The 6,254-nt window shown below is 40.1% G+C and overlaps 1 protein-coding gene across 3 annotated transcripts in view; it reads left to right on the top strand.

Moving 5' to 3' along the window:
- The first annotated feature begins 5,871 nt into the window (after positions 1-5,871).
- Positions 5,872-6,254, top strand: part of gapvd1 (GTPase activating protein and VPS9 domains 1) — a 41,541-nt gene continuing 41,158 nt past the window's right edge. For all 3 annotated transcript variants that reach the window (XM_024003114.3, XM_024003113.3, XM_024003112.3), the window contains exon 1: positions 5,872-6,036. The gene's annotated coding sequence lies outside the window, so the exon portion shown is untranslated. The remainder of the gene's footprint in view (positions 6,037-6,254) is intronic.

The raw sequence follows: 6,254 nt of genomic DNA, 5'->3' as shown, positions 1-6,254 counted from the left end.
CTGTATTATTGACTGTATGTGTCACGCCCTGGCCTTAGTATTCTTTGTTTTCTTAATTATTTTGGTTAGGTCAGGGTGTGACATGGGGAATGTATGTGGTTTTTGTAGTGTCTAGGGTGGTTGTAAGGTTTAGGGGGTTTATTAGAGTAGTTGGGTTTATGTTTAGTATAGTAGTCTAGCTGTGTCTATGGTTGAGTGTAGGTATCTAGGAAAGTCTATGGTTGCCTGAATTGGGTCTCAATTAGAGACAGCTGGTTATTGTTGTCTCTGATTGGGAGCCATATTTAAGGCAACCATAGGCTTTAGCTGGTTGTGGGGAATTGTCTATGTTGAACGTTTGTAGCCTGTGTGTGTGCACTACGTTTATAGCTTCACGGTCGTTTGTTGTTTTTGTATAGTTTGTAATAGTGTTTCGTTTCATGTTCATCTTCGTAGTAAAAATAAAAGAAGATGGCTTATTTTCCACATGCTACGTTTTGGTCCGTCTCTCCTCCACACGATCGTGACAGTATGTTTGTTTTACTCCATGTGTAACTCTGTTGTATGTGTCGAACTGCTTTGCTTTATCTTGGCCAGGTCGCAATTGTAAATAAAGGTGAAAAATAATATATATATATATTAAAGATTGTGTGTTATTATCCTTACAAATATGAAGATCTGCATACTGAATGACGTAGATAGGGCTAAGAATGAAGTAATCTTCTCTCTAACACTTTATATGTTAGGGGTGGACCTTATCGGACCCTTCACGAAATCCAGGAATGGCAACAGCTGGTGTCTGACGACGACCAATTATTTTACCAAGTGGTTTGAGGCAATACCCATTAAGGTCTGTTAAAAAGAAGAGAATGTGCTTAACTCCAAATTCCCTTCTGTAACCCATGTTAAAAGGGGCTTGCAACCCCACATTTTTTTTTTTGTATGATACTCATCAAGGACAAGACTGACGAGGCCACCTCCAAGGCGATGATGGACATCTTCAACACCCACGGTTCTCCTGAGGTAATCTTGAGTGACCTAGGTCGTGGACTCTGGAGCAAGACACAGATGTTATAGGTTATATTCTGTCACCAATGTTTTTTTTGTTTTTTTTTTACAATTAGTTTTTGTTTTTACATGGTACATAATCAGACATTTCAATATCTTCCATTGTTAATAGATATCCCTCGCCTACCCCCTCCTCCAGGATTGGATGAATGGACCAACCACACCCTCAAGACTGCCATGTGTAAGTCCCTTGACGGGTTCCTGAAATGGTGGGAGAACAACCTGAAGGTAATTCTCTTTGCACACAACAGCAGCGTCCAGGCCTCCAGAGTACTCACCCTATCGGCTGCTGTATGGACGGGAGCTGCAGCTGTTGACAGAGGTAAACAATGCAATTGTATATCCAATTATTGGATATACTGTAGTATTTAACATTTCTGATTGGCTTAGTGTTGTTTGTCTAATGCTATTTTTGTATAACGTACTTTCAGATCACTGAAACTCCACCTGATGTGGTGGAAGTTGTCGAACCAGATCAGAGCACCTTCAAGGATCACCTTCAGGCACAGACTGAGAAGGATGTGGAGGTTTTTGACCAGGTAAAAACTATTGTCCACTGTTATTTCTTGGAGGGACAGAAAATAAATTATGTAAGAGAACCACCATCCGTTAAGGTGAATATTAAAATCTCATAACTATTTGCATTTGCCTCCTCGCGGTGGGCGGCATCGTCATGCTGTCAACATTACCAACACTGGCCCGGGGGTTCTCCAAATAGTCAATCTCAAGGCTAACTACTGGGTCACAATGAGTAACCTCTGCTGCCAGGTAGGTACTGTTAAGGTGTATGACTCAAGTGGTTATGACACCATCCCAGAGTTTCTCTCACAACTCACCTCTCTCATCTTTTCCAGGGACCGTCCCATACCTCCCTCATCCACCCCACTGACATAAACAATTACAGACGGGTATCCTTTATTTTCTGTCTGACATTAACAATATTGCATGTCTAGTCAAACATTTAAATTAAATCATTCAATAACTGTATTTTTACATATCAACCTGATCAACCTGCAACCTGTGTGTTTGCTTGTTTACTTCTCTGTCTCTTGCCCTGTTCCCTTTACTTTGCTCTTGTTCTCCAGGACCTCAGGTTTCTGCCTAACACCCAGAAATGTTGTCATTATCTGCTAAGAAATGTTCTTGCTCTATCATATTGGGCACATAATGTGAGATACACAGATGAACTAAAAACACTAGCATTACAAACAGAGCAGCAGTGCCTGGACTCCACCCACCAGAATTAAGTATTTCAGGCTATTTTTGCTATGTGAGTGTGGAGACAATCTGTGAAAGTAAATTGCCACACCTGTACCAAAACAAATATCTAAGTTTATATATATTCAGTCTTTAATATTGTCAGGTTGGTTTTCACAGCTGTTTCACAAGGTGTTCATTATTGTAAGTTGTAAGGTATCCCTTGATGGTATTTGTTAGTTCAACATTATTCATTGTTGTATCCTAGCACCTACATTATATATTTTCAACCACAAGGGTTTACTAATGAGGTATACATTAAAAAAAAAATCATAATAGAGGATTACTGAATTAGGCCAGCTTAAAATGAAAACATGCCAGCCAGACAAGCTAGTGTACGGGCGGCAGGTAGCCTAGCGGTTAGGAGAGTTAGGCAAGTAACCTTWAGGTTGCTGGTTTGAATCGGCGTGCTGACTAGGTGAAGAATCTGTCYATGTGCCCTTGAGCAAGGCACTTAACCCTAATTGCTCTGGAAAAGAGCATCTGCTAAATGACTAAAATGTAAGAATCAAATGTATTTGCATATGAATGAATTGGAAATTAGCTGATTTTGTGATCCAAGGTAAGTAATGTGTGTGGGGTGGGGGGGCATCAAAACAATATTTTTTTTGTTTTGATACTGTCACGTTCTAACCTTAGTTTCTTTTTATGTCTTTGTGTTAGGTTGGTCAGGGCGTGAGTTTGGGTGGGTAGTCTATGTTCTGTTTTCTATGTTGTATTTCTATGTCTGGCCTGATATGGTTCTCAATCAGAGGCAGCTGTCGATCGTTGTCTCTGATTGAGAATCATATTTAGGTAGCCTGTTTTCCCACTATGGGTTGTGGGTGTTTATTTTCTGTCTAGTGTCTGTTCACCTTACAGAACTGTTTTGTATTTCTTATCGTTGTTATTTTGTGTAGTGTTCAGTTTGAAATTAAAATATGACGAACACTTACAACGCTGCATTTTGGTCCTTCTCTCCTTCCACCAACGAGAATCGTTACAGATACCCTGATGCCTGTTTATTCATAAAAGCAGATGATGGTAAATATCATTAATCACAATGGTTAGCCTATAAAAATGAATAGGAAAACAAAAGCTTTTTAATAGGACTACATTTTCCTAATTGGGAACAAATATAATGCGGTGAAAAGTCAATGTATCCTAGTCAATCTATTGTTTGTCAAAGCCAGTCTAAATAAAGGCCTTAATGTGTATCAAATATGTAGGCAATTGTGGGTTAAATCAATGACAAATATAGCTGAAATGTTCAGGCTTTATCATGATCTGTCATCATAACAGGCTGGGGTGTTTTCGGTTCCGTTTAGACTAAGGTTATGCGTTAGAACGCAACTGCACTGAAATGAATAGCCTGATTTAATGTGATTCTCCTGAGTAATAAAGTGTTTCTGTTAAACTGTTTGGTCTATGGATAGACCGATACTATCTTTTTGGTCTTTTGTGGTAGGTATAGCCTACCACTAATATTCTAAATTACAGAGCATTTAATTCACCATATTTTCCTGTGATGGTGACACTTGCTTTTAATTTTAAAATGAATYTTTTCATAAGCCTATTGGTCCACCAAGAAACCATGTTGATGCTGAGCAAGTCCTTCGATAGGCTAGTAGACRATGCGGGAATAATCGGGGAGGTAATCATTGTTATAGCCTAGATTGCTTTACATAATCTGGACCGTTGTTTTTTCTAAGGCTAAGCAAACAAGGGGTAACATATGCTTTTTACCCATCTCTATAACAAGGGTTAGCCCTATATCCCTCAATTCGAGCCCTGCTTTTAACCATAAGACATCTCCACAGAAATGTATAACCTAAGGATTGCATGGTGACAGTGATTGTGTCTGTTAAACTGGGAACTCTGGAGAAAAAACTATTGAAAATCGTTGATTTTCAGGTCAGAGAAAGATGCCAGTTTCTGAATCTGATGACATTCAAAACTATTTTTCCCAGTCTGAGCTCTTGCGAGTTTCCAGTTGTCTTGAACACACTGAAGTCGAAAGTCAGAGATTGCCGAATTCCGAGTTCTTTTGAATGTGCCACTAGAGACCTAGGTTACCTCTTATTTCTGAATAGGGCTATCTCAAACAAAGAAGCCCCTGTGGCTGTATTGATGTGAGAAGTAGGCATACAGTAACTACACAGTAATGGTGGCTGGCTGCGATATCAACTAGCCTAATACATTTTTGTATTGAGGTGATAAGCCTATTTTAGCTAAATCGACAAGTGAAATTGAATTGATTACTCTGGCAATTAAATATATATTTTTTACAAAATCATGTACATGTTGACGTTTGTATGGCGTTCATGGTGAGATCTTTAATAATAAACTAAAAAGACACTTAAACTAACACGTGATGCATAACACATGTTGACGTTTTTAAGGCGTTCATAATAAACTTACAAGCAAACTGACACATGACATGTCAGTGCCACGTTACACAACGTGACCGCTACGTCTACATGACGTGTATGTGTCAAGTGACGTGAACGCGTTGGCAATTTGACGCCTTAGAAAAATTCATGGCGGTATTTTATGGCGCTAGGCAGACGTTAGGTGACTTCGTAAGAGGTATCAGTAGCTTCACGAGGCTTAATTATGGGCCTTATCACCCCCCATAAGTCTCCTTGTCATGGGCATTTTCTCTATTGGTTTTCTCAACTCTTGCATCCTCTGTCCTCTCTCGCCTCCTTTTTAAAAAAGGTCAAAGGTTATTGACAAGAGGCGGTGAGGAGAGGGAATGTGGARGAAAATGTGCTTGTATGAAATCTACTCCACCCGTGCGTCATCAGGCAAATTATGTTTACAGGGATCTCAAAATAAATGTGTAAAGTGATAAAAACGAACTAAGTTAGTTGTGCAAAACATTTTATAGATACATTGATAATTGGCATATTGTTTTGAAAGTGTATGCTTTTCTCCTCCGACAAAACAAAAACTAATTCAATGGGGGTGTGGCTGATTTCAAAACTTTTCTGCAGACTCATGTAGGATCACAGGAGGTTGGTGACACCTTAATCGGGGAGGATGGGCTCGTGGTAATGGCTGGAGCGGAATAGGTGGAATGGTATCAAATACGTCATGTATTTGAAAGGTGGCTATCGAGGAGGGAAGGACACTCTTCATTTTGACTACTAAAGAATTGTTGTCTCCTTGACAACTTATTGGTTTCCAGGTCATGGAGGAGAGCAGACAAAGGAGAGAGTGAAGGACAGACTTTTCTAAATGAGAAAAGGCCCTGGTTACCTTGTCCCAGAATTACCCAGAATGCACCGCATGGCCCACAACTCACGGGCAAAGTATGTAATGGGCGTTAATACAGATCAAATAGAGTTGACCTGCTAATTTCTTAAAGTATTTCTAACCTCAACAGCCTTGAGTCTCCAAGAGGAAAAAGTCTAAACGGCATCATTGGGAAGTCCAAACTCGGACGTCACCCTCATTGAAGTTGAAATGTAAAACAGTTAAGGTAAGGGTTAAGGTTTTAGGGTAGAGACATTCCAAGGACGCAAGAAAGCGCTGACCGCGTCCAAGAGCATTCTATACCCAGTGCGCATGCGGGTGGAGCGCGTCTTCTCATTATGACAGCTAACGTTAGCAAGTGCTGTAACCCGAAAGAGGGAGTTCAGAAACGCTGTGGAATAGACGTATCGAGCTAACCACTTATTGCTTACTGCAATTATTTCACGGTTATAGGGATTCCGTAAACAACTGTTATACTAATCAACTTGTTTGGTAAGTCATTGAATTAGTGTTATAGTTATGTTTGCATGTTTTCCTCGCAGGCCTCCATGCTAGTTTGCACAGATAGCAGGCTAGCTAGTAACGTTAGTAGCTGTTAGCTACTTCTTGATGTTTGAACACGAACGGTCCTCTGTGATTGTACCGGTTTGCCACCGCAACTGGCCTACCACGGCAACATTGGCCTAGGCATTCCCATAAAATTGTCCCAC

Source organism: Salvelinus sp. IW2-2015, linkage group LG15 (genome assembly GCF_002910315.2).
Source record: "Salvelinus sp. IW2-2015 linkage group LG15, ASM291031v2, whole genome shotgun sequence".
In the NCBI taxonomy this organism is placed as follows: Eukaryota; Metazoa; Chordata; class Actinopteri; order Salmoniformes; family Salmonidae; genus Salvelinus; species Salvelinus sp. IW2-2015.
The sequence above is the reverse complement of the archived record's forward strand: the minus strand, read 5'-3'. Positions and strand labels throughout refer to the sequence as shown.